General features: G+C 35.8%; 1 protein-coding gene across 1 annotated transcript in view; it reads left to right on the plus strand.

Moving 5' to 3' along the window:
- col27a1a (collagen, type XXVII, alpha 1a) overlaps positions 1-16,299 on the plus strand; it is a 228,928-nt gene that overhangs the window by 19,667 nt on the left and 192,962 nt on the right. The gene's annotated exons all lie outside the window — the stretch shown is intronic.

A 16,299-nucleotide genomic window follows, 5' to 3' on the forward strand; every position in this document is an offset into this window, starting at 1 on the left:
CACACACACAGTAGTCAACATTTGAACTGGATCAAAATATTTTATCAAAGTATTGAACAACACTAATTCTTGTCTTCGAACAATTTTGAAAAATATTTTTGATCCACTTCAAATGTTAACTACTATACACAGACATTTAAATGAAATACTGAGAAATCTCTATAGGCCGATGGCATTTCATGCCATTCAGCCTTATGCTGTGTTCACACCAGACGCGGAACGCGCGGATAAATCGCGCTATTCGCACGTAAATAGTCGCGTGAACATTTGAGGTTACTCGCTTCATTCGCATGTCAAACCCTGCTTCATTCACGCGTCAAACCCCGCTTCATTCGTGTGTCAAATTCACTTCAGAACAGACGCAGATTCACGTGATGGGCAGGGCTTCTGTCTGCCCCGTGACTCTAGCTTCATAGCTAAAGGGCTAACATGGATTTTATGAAGAAAATAACAGTGTTTATGTGCTTTATGAAGGATGATAAACTGCGTCGATACGTTTAGGACCGTGTTTGAGTCCACTACATCCTTTCAAAGGTGCATCCAGCTCTTTAAGCTCATAGACTTCTTCTGACACTGAACCTGGCTGATGGAGGTTTTCAGCGGTGCTTCTGACTGAGCTAAGCCGAGTTTGATGAACTTCTTGTCGGTGTCTGCTGGGGAATTTCCCCTGGGACACCGACAACAGGCGATACGTCACAATCACACCCCCACAAGAGCAAGCTCCTGATTGGTTAACGTGGCGCGAATGTCCGCTGAAGTTCAGATATTCGAACGCGAGTGATTCGCGCGAAATGCACATTAAGCGCGTCAAACGCGCAAAACGCTCAATTCGCGCCACGCCATATGCGCCATGCGCAATTCTCGTCATTCGCGCCGTGCCATTCGCGTGTATCGCGCCGCAGGATGTCTATTCGCGTGTTTGCATTGATTTAACATGTAAATCACTCGCGATTGACGCGCGTGCCACGTCTGGTGTGAACGCAGCATGATAATCTTAAAATGTGAGAAAAATCAACTGTTTTGTCATCACTTTAGACATTACGCTAGAGAATCATTCAAATGCTAGTTCTAAAGTGACATTTGTGAAGTAGCAGCGGCTTTTGCTGTTCTGACAGTCAGCTGCGGATGTGAATAAGTGGCGGAAGAAAGTTCTTTTTCATATACACGATTATGCCGTTAAACTGTTATATAAATGCAATATCACACTCGTAGCAGTGTGATATGGCTGTATATCATAACTGTTGGGACACTAAGGCACTCGAGCCAACACACACCCGCCAGCAGTACCGATATACAGCCATATCACACTACTACAAGTGTGATTTTGCTTATATATACACATTATTTGTTATAAATAAAATGGTTAAATTTTTATAAGTGTTATTTAAAGTAATAATCTATTTAAACAGTCATTTAAACTGAAACTAAAGCTGAAATAAATCTGAAATAAAATGCAATATAAATGAAAAATGTTAAGAGCATACTTGAAAAAGCAATATTGCCTTGGCTCAAGTAAAAAAAAAAATGTAAAAATAACAAAGTTTAAGTATAAAATTACAGAGATTGCAAAAAAGAAGCTATATATAAAACCTAATATATAAACTAATAAATATACTGTACCAAAGCAAAATGCACAGTTTTAATTAGAACTGAAATACATTTCAACTATATTGTAGCACTATAATAATAGTAAATATCACACATACAATATCATTAACAATAATGAATTATAATAATTTTTTACATGCATCAAAGTAATGCTATATATATATATATATATATATATATATATACATACACGCACATATATATATATATATGTGTATGTATGTGTGTGTATATATATATATATATATATATATATATATATATATATATGTATATATATGTATATGTGCATATATATATATTTGTGTGTATATATATGTATGTATGTATATATATATATATATATGTATATGTGTGTATATATATCTATATATATATATATATATATATATATATATATATATATATATATAGCATTAATTTGATGTAAAAAATTATTATTATTCATTATTATTATTTTTAATCGTTATGTGTGTGTGTGTGTGTGTGTGTGTGTGTGTGTGTGTATATATATATATATATATATATATATATATATATATATATATATATATATATATATATATATATATATATATATATATGTGTGTGTGTATGTGTATGTATGTGTGTGTGTATGTATTTTGTATTTTGTATTTTTTGTATTTTTTTGTATGTATGTAATTTTTAAAAACGTTCAGTAGCAGTGTCCAAAAATATAACCAAATTAGTTGGTTTTGATTGGTCCAAACTAAATTGGCATTTGTAACAGTAAAAATTTAGTCAGTTTTACCATATCATTTTAAGCCCTTATAAAAGAGTGAAATAAATAAGGATTTTGGTTATGCAAGTTTGATTATGCAGAAATATGAAGGAGAGCTAAAGTAAATGGTGATATATATTTTCAGAATATAATGAACCGAATACATTTAAATGTAGTGTTAGATTGGACGGACATGATGGTGAGTAAATGATGAGAGAATGTTAACATTATTATGATTGATCTGTGGGGTTTTGGAGCTCAGTGTTTCTGTATATATATTTGTGATTCAGCTTTATTGTATTAGTGGCTCTTGGCAGTGAAAATGACAGAATCTGGTGCACAGATTTAGTGAATTTGAAGTGAGAGTTTGTGTGATTGTCTTTGGTCTCATTCGACGTCAAACATATCTGTAAGCAATTACCATCCTGCAACAGTCACTACAGTCATTTTGAAGACACTAGAAATCTGTGCATTACACACATGCGTCTTATTGTCTTAATATTGTTTATTACCGAGTTCATTTAGGTGTCAATCACAACTCAGACTCCTCTCGTGAAACATGCTAAAACCAAACATCCCTCGCATAAACATTTTCATTCAGAACTCTAAAAGCATGGAAGAGATTTGTTTTGGAGATTAATTCAAATGAGTCTGCATGTCTTTAATCCTTCATTGATTCCACAGCAGAATGAACCTCCAATTTATCCAGCATATGTTTTACATAGCGGATGCCCTTCCAGCTGCAACCCAGTACTGGGAAACACCCATACACTTCCATATTCACATTTCTACACTACAGCCAATTTAGTTTATTCAGTTCACCTATAGTGCATGTGTTTGGACTTTGAGGGAAAACGGAGCACCCGGAGGAAACCCACACCAACATGGGGAGAACATGCAAACTGCACACAGAAATGCCAACTATCCTAGCCGGGACTCAAACCAGCGACCTCCTTGCTTACCACTGAGCCACCATGCCACCCATAATTATTCTCATTTTTAATTATTATTCTACATTATAACTGTGAATAACACTGAATTAACATGATTTTTAAGTTAGCTATCTATTTACTTATGTAGTCACTAAAAATGTATGCGTTTGCTAATTTTTTTGTATTTTAAAAAAGTAAGTTAACTAATCACTGTTGCGAACCCCAGTTGGGAAGAAAAGGACTAAGCCGAAAGTAAGTGAATGAAAGTAGCATTAATTTAACTATTTCAACTAAACTAATATAAATGGACAGCTTATTTATTTTATTTTATTTAGTTAAAGTAAAGACTGTCATTTTTTACATGTGTGCTCATTTTGTTATTTTTAGAAATTCATTGTTAGTTAGTTTTTATTTTATTTATTGTAGTGCTTTTGTTCTTTTATGCTATTCTTGTTATTATCATTTTATTTAAGTATATGCATTATTACGATTTACTAAAATCTTTAATGTGCTCATTTCAAATTGTTTTATAAATTTAAATGTACTCACCGGCCACTTTATTAGGTACACCTTACTAGTACCGAGTTGGACCCCTTTTGCGTTCAGAACTGCCATAATCTTTCGCGGCATAGATTTGATAATATACTGGAAATATTCCTCAGAGATTTTGCTCTATATTGACATGATTTGCAGATTTGTCGGCTTTACATCCATGATGCAAATTTCCCGTTCTACCACATCCCAAATGTGCTTTATTGCATTTGAGATCTGGTGACTGTGGAGGCCATTTGAGTACAGTGAACTCATTGTCATGTTCAAGAAACCAGTCTGAGATGGTTTGTGTTTTGACATGACGCGTTAACCTGCTAGAAGGAACCATCAGAAGATGAGTACACTGTGGTCATAAAAGGATGGACATGGTCAGCAACAATCCTCAGGTAGGCTGTGGCGTTGACATGATGCTCAATTGGTACTAATGGGCCCAAAATGTGCCAAGAAAATACCCCCACACTCTTACACCACCACCATCAGCCTGAGCCGTTGATACAGGGCAGGATGGACCCATGTTTTCATCTTGATGTCGGCAAATTCTGACCCTACCATCCAAATGTCGCAGCAGAAATGGAGACTCATCAGACCAGGTAATGTTTTTCCAATCTTCTATTGTCTAATTTTGCTTAGCCTGTGTGAGTTGTAGCCTCAGTTTCCCGTTCTTAGCTGACAGGAGTGGCAGTCGTGTGGTCTTCTGCTGCTGTTGCCCATCCGCTTCAAGGTTGGACGTGTTGTGTGTTCTGAGATGCTCTTCTGCAGACCTCGGTTGTAGCGAGTGGTTATTTGAGTTACTGTTGCCTTTCTATCAGCTGGAACCAGTCTGGCCATTCTCCTCTGGCATCAACAAGGCATTTGCGCCCACAGAACTGCCGCTCACTGGATATTTTCTCTTTTTCAGACCATTCTCAGTAAACCCTAGAGATGGTTGTGCATGAATCCCAGTAGATCAGCAGTTTCTGAAATACTCAGATCAGCCTGTCTTGTACCAACAACTATGTCACGGTTAAAGCCACTTAAATCATCTTTCATCCCCATTCTGATGCTCAGTTTAAACTGCAGCAGATCGTCTTGTGTCTACATGCCTAAATGCATTGTGTTGCTGCCATGTGATTGGCTGATTAGAAATTTGTGTTACCAAGCACTTGGACAGGTGTACCTTATAAAGTGGCCAGTTAGTGCATGTTGTATTTATATAATAATATAATAAATTATTTGAATGCTTGGATAATCCGTTCAGCATGTATACCTAAAGGTCAGACTCCATCATTATCTTTTATGTGCAACGTGTGTGTGTATGCAAGTGCATGTGTGTGAGTGAGAACATGTCTGTGTGGGTGTAAGTGTGTGCATTTGAATGCATGTCAGTGAGTGCATGTGTGTGTGAGTGAGTGTATGCGTGTGTGTGAATGCATGGGTGTAAGCACGTGCGTTTAATTGCTTTTGCGTGAGTGCACGTCTGCTTGAGTGTATAAGTGCATGCATTTGAGTGCTTTAAGTGTGTGTGGGTAAATTGCGTGCGTTAGTGCATGCCTGACTGTATGTGCATGATCGTGTGTGTGTAAGTAGGTGTGTGACCGTGCGTATGTGTGTTTGCGTGACCATGAGTTCATGAGTTTGTTCCTGATGCCATGTGTGTGTGTGTGTCTATATCTGTGTGCATGTTTGTTTTTGTGTGTGTGTACATCTATCATTGTGAGTGTGTGTATATGTCTGTGCATGTGTGTGTACATTTATGTGTGAGTGCGTCTGTGTGTTCCTGTGTGTGTGTGTGTTTGTTCACATTCCACTGTTTAAATGACAATCGCTGCTTTTTCATGCCAAACAAGCCAATGAGCTGCGCATGAGGTGAACTTTCTCTGTCTTCACCCCCCACCCGCTCATTCCTGTCTCTGCTTCTGTCTGTCTCAGTCTGTACTTAAGAGATTTCTGAGGCCCAGCTAATGGTTTGCTGTTGCTTTTTACAGACTACAGCAGCCACAATCACACAGCGGAAACAGCAGTACTGGAGACAGACAGAGAGATCATCAGGGAATGTCTGACATACTAGAAGAAGAGGGTTAGAATAGAGTAAGAGCATGCAGGATGAGATGAAAAACACAGAGGGAAAAAAGAAAGCTCAGAAAGCGAAGCAAAGGGTTGTGCAAGAAGTGAGTTTTAGCACATCAAAACTGCGTACATATACATACCTGGCTTAAAAAATAAGATTCAGACGCAAAGTAGCATCCGATAAAGATCATTATGAAGCTTTTGACTTGCCTTAACTCGTAAATTATCACGATAAGAGAAATCTTGATTTACTTTGTTACATAAAATTTCAATTACAATTTTATTATTAGGCGAAGCAGTGGCGCAGTAGGTAGTGCTGTCGCCTCACAGCAAGAAGGTTGCTGGGTCGCTGGTTCGAGCCTCGGCTCAGTTGGCGTTTCTGTGTGGAGTTTACATGTTCTCCGTGGGTTTCCTCAGGGTGCTCCGGTTTCCCCTACAGTCCAAAGATATGCGGTACAGGTGAATTGGGTTGGCTAAATTGTCCGTAGTGTGTGTGTGTGTGTGTGTGGATGTTTCCCAGAGATAGGTTGCGGCTGGAAGGGCATCCGCTGAGTAAAAACTTGCTGGATAAGTTGGCGGTTCATTCCGCTGTGGCGACCCCAGATTAATAAACGGACTAAGCTGACAAAAAAATGAATGAATGAATTTCATTATTAAATTTTTATAAATTTTGATTTTGGTGGCACGGTAGCGCAATGGGTGCATGATCGCCCACACAGCAAGAAGGCTGCTGGTTCGAGCCCCAACTGGGTCCGTTGGCATTTCTGTGTGGAGTTTGAATGTTAGGTCAATTGAATAAGCTAAATTGGGCGTAGTGTATGTGTGTGAAAGAGTATGTGTAGATTTTTTTAACACTATTATATTTTTGGTTTAGGAGATAATATAATTTAGTTTACTTAAAGCGCTCCAGTCGTGGTTAAGGTTACATTTTTATTTAATTATGTGACTAGTGAAATTCAAACTTCAAGGTAAGAGCTCTTTTTTTATAGATATTATTAGGAATGTGAGGAGACATTGGGTTCAAGTGAATGAGACAAGATTTTTACACTTTTTACACAATATTTAATGATGAAAATATATATGCTCAATAATGTTCATGTCTAGTGACTGGGCTGGCCAATCCTTGAGCTCCTTGATCTTTTTTGCTTTTAGAAGCTTTGATGTGGAGGCTGAAGTATGAGAAGGAGCGCTATTCTGCTGAAGAATTGTCCCTCTCCTGTGGTTTGTAATGTAATGTGCAGCACAAATGTCTTGATACCTCAGGCTGTTGATGTTGCCATCCACTCTGCAGATCCGCACACCCCCATACTGAATGTAACCCCAAACCATGATTTTTCCTTCACCAAACTTGACTGATTTTTGTGAGTATCTTGGGTTTCATGCGGGTTCCAGTAGGTCTTCTGCAGTATTTGTGATGATTCATCTGAAAAATCTCCCTTCTGCCAATTTGATGAACAACTATGAGTCAAGTTATTATTTGTTGCCCCTTGCAACTGGGAACAACGGCAAGACTTTTGTCAGGTAGTGTTGTTTGCATATTGTATAATACTGTAATTTTTTGTTGTATTTTCTAAATAATTAATCACACTTAAACATTAATCAACTATTTTTTTTATTTAGTTATGATTGTTCTTAAACCTTATTATATACTAATTAGTAACTATTCCTGCTGCAAGAACTCATACAACTCAACATTTCCTTGTTTACAGCACTCCAGCAACTTCTTTACATCGCCCCAGTGATCAGCCACAACAGCCTGGCATCAAGTTCTGCACAGTTAAGCACCAATCACAATCTTCATCATAAAAACACAACATCCAGTCTTGTTTCGGTTTTATTCCAGCCTTTTTCCTAAATGAAGGTTATATTTAACATCTTTCTGGGGACGTTTCTTCAGCAAAATTATCCCCAGAGTATAACTAGCGTAAACACACACACACACACACATAAACACAAGCTATGATAATTACACAGCCCAAGCATCTCGCTCTCAAACACCTTTTTTCATAATCCATATATGCTCGCCCACATGCACACTAAATGCAGCTTTCTCAAACACATGCGCATTTTTTGACAAGACTTCATTTTTAATGTGTATGCAAATTTAATATAATATTTGCATGCCTGCTGTGTGTCCAGTTGTGCCCAGAATGTAGGAGGATGGCACTGAGTCCGGGCCTGAAACATTGCGGCAAACCATAAGAAAATATGATCTGCATATGAGCAAACAAAACGACAGGAGCCACCGCACGTAATGCTGCCATTTTTATTGCGAATTGCTATTGCTATTGACGGGACTCAGTTTGCTTCCTATACATCCTATATAGTGTAAAAGAATTAGTGTTACTTATAATAGTTTAAATGAGTATTTGAAAATTACACGGATGTTAATATTTCCATTTGAATATGTGCTCACTCTTAATGGCTAATATTGCCCACAATACATTGCATGTTATGTGATTAGAACTACATACATGTATTAAATGAAACAAGCACAAAGACTACAAATGTGGCAGATGCACAACATAAAACTACAAATATGGCAGATGTGCAATAAGAAAACCACATACATGGCAGATGCACAATAAAAAAAACTACAAACATGGCAAATGCACAATAAAAACTACAAACATGGCAGATGCACAATAAAAAACTAGAAACACGGCGGATGCACAATAAACTACAAACATGGCAGATGCACAATAAAAACTACTAACATGGCAGATGCACAATAAAAACTACTAACATGGCAGATGCACAATAAAAACTACTAACATGGCAGATGCACAATAAAAACTACAAACATGGCAGATGCACAATAAAAACTACAAACATGGCAGATGCACAATAAAAACTACAAACATGGCAGATGCACAATAAAAAAACTACAAACATGGCAGATGCACTATAAAAAACTAGAAACACGGCGGATGCACAATAAACTACAAACATGGCAGATGCACAATAAAAACTACAAACATGGCAGATGCACAATAAAAACTACTAACATGGCAGATGCACAATAAAAAAACTACAAACATGGCAGATGCACAATAAAAACTACAAACATGGCAGATGCACAATAAAAACTACTAACATGGCAGATGCACAATAAAAAAACTACAAACATGGCAGATGCACAATAAAAACTACAAACATGGCAGATGCACAATAAAAACTACTAACATGGCAGATGCACAATAAAAAAACTACAAACATGGCAGATGCACAATAAAAAACTACAAACATGGCAGATGCACAATAAAAAATCTACAAACATGGCAGATGCACAATAAAAAACTACAAACACGGCGGATGCAAAATAAACTACAAACATGGCAGATGCACAATAAAAACTACTAACATGGCAGATGCACAATAAAAAAAAACTACAAACACGGTAGATGCACAATAAAAAAAAATACAAACATGGCAGATGCACAATAAAAAACTACAAACATGGCAGATGCACAATAAAAACTACAAACATGGCAGATGCACAATAAAAACTACAAACATGGCAGATGCACTATAAAAACTAGGAACATGGCAGACGCACAATAAATGACTTTAAGCATGGCCAGATGCACAATTAAAAGTTACAAACATGGCAGATGCACAATAAAAAACTACAAACACTGCAGATGCACAATAAAAACTACAAACATGGCAGATGCACAATAAAAACTACAAACATGGCAGATGCACTATAAAAACTAGGAACATGGCAGATGCACAATAAATGACTTTAAGCATGGCCAGATGCACAATTAAAAGTTACAAACATAGCGGATGCACAAATAAAAAACTACAAACATGGCGGATGCACAAGGAAAAACTACAAACCTGGCGGATGCACAAGAAAAACTACAAACGTGGCTGATTCACAGTAAATAACTATAAGCATGGCCAGATGCACAATTAAAAGTTACAAACATGGCAGATGCACAATAAAAAAACTACAAACACTGCAGATGCACTATAAAAAACTACAAACATGGCTGATGCACAATAAAAAAAACTACAAAGATTGCAGATGCACTATAAAAACTAGGAACATGGCAGATGCACAATAAACGACTATAAGCATGGCCCAATCCACAATTAAAAGTTACAAACATGGCAGATGCACAATAAAAAAACTACAAACACTGCAGATGCACAATAAAAAACTACAAACATGGCAGATGCACAAAAAACTACAAACATGGCGGATGCACAATAAAAAACTACAAACATGGCAGATGCACAATAAAAAACCACAAACATGGCAGATGCACAATAAAAAACTACAAACATGGCAGATGCACAATAAAAAACTACAAACATGGCAGATGCACAATAAAAAAAACTACAAACATGGCAGTTGCACAATAAAAACTACAAACATGGCAGATGCACAATAAAAAACTACAAACATGGCAGATGCACAATAAAAAACTACAAACATGGCAGATACTAAACAAAAGATTACAAACATGGCAGATGTGCAACAAAAAACTACAAATATATCAGATGCACAATAAAATAAAAGCTAAGTATATGGCAGATGCACAATAGAAAAACTACAAAGATGGCTGATGTACAATAAAATAAAAGCTAAGTATATGGCAGATGCACAATAGAAAAAATACAAAGATGGCAGATGCACAATAAAATAAAAGCTAAGTATATGGCAGATGCACAATAGAAAAAATACAAAGATGGCAGATGCACAATAAAATAAAAGCTAAGTATATGGCAGATGCACAATAGAAAAACAACAAAAATGGCAGATGCACAATAAAATAAAAGCTAAGTATATGGCAGATGCACAATAGAAAAACAACAAAAATGGCAGATGCACAATAAAATAAAAGCTAAGTATATGGCAGATGCACAATAAAAAAACTACAAAGATGGAAGATGTATAATAAAATAAAAGCTAAGTATATGGCAGATGCACAATAAAAAAACTACAAAGATGGAAGATGTATAATAAAATAAAAGCTAAGAATATGGCAGATGCACAATAGAAAAAATTACAAAGATGGCAGATGTACAGTAAAATAAAAGCTAAATATATGGCAGATGCACAATAGAAAAACTACAAAAATGGCAGATGTACAACAAAGAAGCTAGAAACATGGCTGATGTACAACAAAAGAACTACAAACATGGCAGACACACTGCAGACAACTATAAATATAGCAGACACACAACACAAAAACTACAGGCAAAGCAGATGTACAAAAAACTACAAACATGGCTGATAGACAACATAAAATACTACAAAACGGCAGATGCACAATAAAAAAACTACAACATGGCAGATCCACAACAAAATAAATTCTACAGATATGGTAGATGCACAACAGAAAAACTACAAACATGGCAGATGCACAAATAAAAAACTGCCAACATGACTAATGCACAACACAAAACTAAAAAAATGGCAGGTGTATAATTAAAAAAAACTATAAATATGGCCAGATGCACTAAAATAAACTACAAATATATAAGATGCACATCAAAGGAAAAAAAACACAAATATGGCAGATGCATAATAAAAAACTACAAACATAACAGATGCACAACATAAAACTACAAACATGGCAGATGCATGACAAAACTACAAACATGGCTGATGCACAATAAACAAAAACTACAAACATGGCTGATGCACAACAAAAATACAAATATGCTTGATGCATGGTGAAAAAGAACTACAAATATATCAGATATACAACATTAAAATAAAAACTAGAAACATGGCAGATGCACAACAAAATAAAATCAACAAATATGGCAGATGCACAACAGAATAAAACTACAAATATGGCAGATGCACAACCAAATAAACTATAAACGAGAGACATAACTGTAAGAATTGAAATATTGCAAATATTCTGATGCCTTTGACAATTCAAAACATGAGCTGAAAACAGAGACTGGTAACTTCACAACTCAGCAAGGGGAATGCGGGAAAAACCAGTTCCTGCTGCATTTGCATCTGAGTCTGCTTCATCCCCCTAACTCACACATATGGTCATTTCAATGTTTGAATGTTCTAGAATTAACCAAACTGACTTTAACTATCATGTTTGATATCATTTGAAATGTCTCAGTGCGATTGGTACAATGGTCTCATTCTCTCAGAAATAGACATAATCAGAACAATAAATATATAACTTCAGGCATCTTTTGAACCACTGTGAGGGGTGTGACACTAAGTGTGAATGCCTTTTGTTATACATTCACACCCCCTTCCTTGAGGGAATTCTTGGATTATTTAAGGTAAGGCCTAAGAAAAGCTCAGGGCGATTCTGCCTAACCAGATCAGCCCATAACATGGGGTCTGCCCCATGTTATGTATATTTCAAAGTCAGGAATGCATCTTTTTCATCTTGGATTTATCTTTGATAATTTGATGTTTTGTATTGATCATTTATGAATTGACTGATTGAATTGGCATAATACATTTACCTGACTAATAAATTATGTTTTGAATGATTCAAACAGAGTTCGTGTTATTATCTTTAGTAGATTGTGGTAATTTCATAGCACCACAAGCCCCTGTTCAGGTTAGTAGCGGACTAGAACACGGTAGACGGAGCATTGCGGCACGTTACATGATGTCTCTAGAGCTCCGACTAACAAATTGGCATTTATTCATGTATACTTAGGCTGTAAAAGGATATCTAAGGGGATAGTCCTTCACCCGATAAACTTATAATACTATTTAGATAGTATAGTGATTATTCAAAGTTACTACTAGTTTAAGTACGACTGGTCTGCTTAATTCTATAGTAATGATCGTTATATGACTAAATAGCTCTGTCTGATTTAGGAGGTAGCAGACCTATGGGGACCGCATAAAAAATATCCTAATCTGAGTAAGTAGGGTTCTGCCTTTTTAGGATAGCGGTCAATCGCCCCTGTTTAGTGACCAAGACTGACATGCTTGTGCTTAAGAAATTGTATACTCGGCCGGTACAAGATTCAGGATGTTATAGAGATCCCAATGAACGAGAATAACATAAAATGATGAACCGAAGAGAATATTCAATCATAATCTAAATTAATGTGAACGGAAACAAAATAACCTTCTCAATGTTTTATAATTGGAGTCAGATAAAACGAGGATAAACATATTAATATTCTAAACCACCTTATACTAAAATTGGAGTCAGATATGAGTTAATATAAATCAACATTGTGCACTGGAAAGACCGAACATGCAATGAACCTTCATCCACCATTGGATACCGTCATTGGACCAACTGGCTGGACCCTACATAACAACATAACTAGAAACATGGCAGATACACAACAAAATTAAACTACAAACATGGCAGATGCATAATGGAATAAAACACAACAGAATAAAACTACCAATATGGCAGATGCATAACAGCACAAACTATAAACATGGCAGATGCACAACATAAAACTACAAACATGGCGGATGCACAACAGAATAAAAATTGTGAGTAAGTTTTGAATGCATATATATATGCAAACACATGAGGAGCTTTCTCTGCAGGAAGGCATACACTCTGCACACACCACAAATTAAATTATAATGTGGAGGATGAGAAGATGATTGACAGCTCGTATCTAAGCAACTGAATTTTAATGATGGAGTGCTTTCTCTCCACACTCAAAAGTATGTACTATTAATCTTTAAAAACTGCTCGTACCTGTATTATGTAGTGTGTCAGTTAGCAAATTGAGACACTGCATGTGTGTTTGTTTGTTTGAATGAATGAGTGCTGCTGGGTACGAAGACCTTAGGTACTTCATTTCCTGTGTAAATGTATGGAATGGGTAAACATTCCTCTTAGCTGCACACTGGCCAGCTGTGCTCGTCTGATGCCAGCGGACAGACTGAGAGTTTCAACTAACCTAAAGGCCTTCTTTTAAATCACCGTGCAAAATCTGCATCTCCTTCCTGCACTGCAGTTCGCTGACATACAGCCTCTTTTGATACTCTTATGGTGCGCTGTAAGCATCATTGCAGTTACTGGAAAGCATCTGGTGCAATTGTAGAAATACATAATACAATTTAAAAGACGCACAAAGAATTCTTAAGGTTATAGGTCACAGTTTTACTCCGCACTCTATATAAGTTAAGAATTGTGAAAAAAAAACGTGATTTTTTTAAAAATCCAATCATAAAAAGCTAAGATTTGGTAACAAAAACATGTAATTGTGGTGTGATTTTAAAATATTTTTTTAAAAACTTTTTTTGATGACCAATGATTTATAATCACTTCTCATTACAGATGCTTGGCGCAAGTTACACTCTTAAACTATTTACTGTGAACGACCCGCCAACACATGGAATGGAAAATCTATACACACTTCACAGACTCTTGGCTGCATTTACACTGCAGATCTTGATGGTCAATTCCGATTTTGTGACTGTATCTGTATATCATTTTGTGATGACCTGCATACATCATCTTTAAAAAGTGACTCGTATCTGATCGTCTGCATTTATACATCACACGGCCAGGGCCGGATTAAGAACACATTGGGCCCTGGGGCTATAGCAAATCCAAGGGCCCCCCTTCTAATTACCCCACAAGTGTGTGTGTGTGTGTGTGTGTGTGTGTGTGTGTGTGTGTGTGTGTGTGTGTGTGTGTGTGTGTGTGTGTGTGTGTAAATATGTATATGTATATATATATATATATATATATATATATATATATATATATATATATATATATATATATATATATATATATATATGTCTATCTATCTATCTATCTATCTATCTATCTATCTATCTATCTATCTATCTATCTGTCTATCTGTTTTTCTATCTATCTATCTATCTATCTATCTATCTATCTATCTGTCTGTCTGTCTGTCTGTCTGTCTGTCTGTCTGTCTGTCTGTCTGTTTATCTATCTATCTATCTATCTATCTATCTATCTATCTATCTATCTATCTATCTATCTATCTGTCTATCTGTCTATCTGTCTATCTGTCCGTCCGTCCGTCCGTCCGTCCGTCCGTCTGTTTTTCTATCTATCTATCTATCTATCTATCTATCTATCTATCTATCTATCTATCTATCTATCTATCTATCTATCTATCTATCTATCTATCTATCTATCTATCTATCTATCTATCTATCTATCTATCTATCTATCTATCTATCTATCTATCTGTTTTTCTATCTATCTATCTATCTATCTATCTATCTATCTATCTATCTATCTATCTATCTATCTATCTATCTATCTATCTATCTATCTATCTATCTATCTATCTATCTATCTGTCTATCTGTTTTTCTATCTATCTATCTATCTATCTGTCTGTCTGTCTGTCTGTCTGTCTGTCTGTCTGTCTGTCTGTCTGTTTATCTATCTATCTATCTATCTATCTATCTATCTATCTATCTATCTATCTGTCTATCTGTCTATCTGTCCGTCCGTCCGTCCGTCCGTCCGTCCGTCTGTTTTTCTATCTATCTATCTATCTATCTATCTATCTATCTATCTATCTATCTATCTATCTATCTATCTATCTATCTATCTATCTATCTATCTATCTATCTATCTATCTATCTATCTATCTATCTATCTATCTATCTATCTATCTATCTATCTATCTATCTATCTGTTTTTCTATCTATCTATCTATCTATCTATCTATCTATCTATCTATCTATCTATCTATCTATCTATCTATCTATCTATCTATCTATCTATCTATCTGTTTTTCTATCTATCTGTCTATCTGTCTATCTGTTTTTCTATCTATCTGTCTATCTGTCTATCTGTTTTTCTATCTATCTGTCTATCTGTCTATCTATCTGTCTATCTGTCTATCTGTTTTTCTATCTATCTATCTATCTATCTATCTATCTATCTATCTATCTATCTATCTATCTATCTATCTATCTATCTATCTATCTATCTATCTATCTATCTATCTATCTATCTATCTATCTATCTATCTACTATCTGTCTGTCTGTCTGTCTGTCTGTCTGTCTGTCTGTCTATCTATGCGTCTGTCTGTCTGTCTATCTATATATCCATCCATTCATCCGTCTATCCATCCATCCCTCCCCAAAACTGGGTTGTTGCTGGAAGGGCATCTGCAGCGTAAAACATGTGCTGGATAAGTTGGTGTATAAATAAGGGAGTAAGCTGAAGAAAAATCAATGAATGAATAATATGGCCTAAATATTAACAAACAATTTAAGTTAAACATTATTATATTTAATTTGTTTAAATTCAGCCAATATAAATTGTTTGCAACCAGTGGAAAAAAAAAATCAATCATTCCAATAGTGGTTAAAAAATATAATGTATATAATGCTTCATGCTTATTGAAAATGCTGTGCTTAAACACTGTTTCTAGCACAAATATCGAGTATTTCCAATCATCAGGGTAGCTCACTATGCTTTTGGTAACAGA

This window comes from Danio rerio, chromosome 21 (genome assembly GCF_049306965.1).
Source record: "Danio rerio strain Tuebingen ecotype United States chromosome 21, GRCz12tu, whole genome shotgun sequence".
In the NCBI taxonomy this organism is placed as follows: Eukaryota; Metazoa; Chordata; class Actinopteri; order Cypriniformes; family Danionidae; genus Danio; species Danio rerio.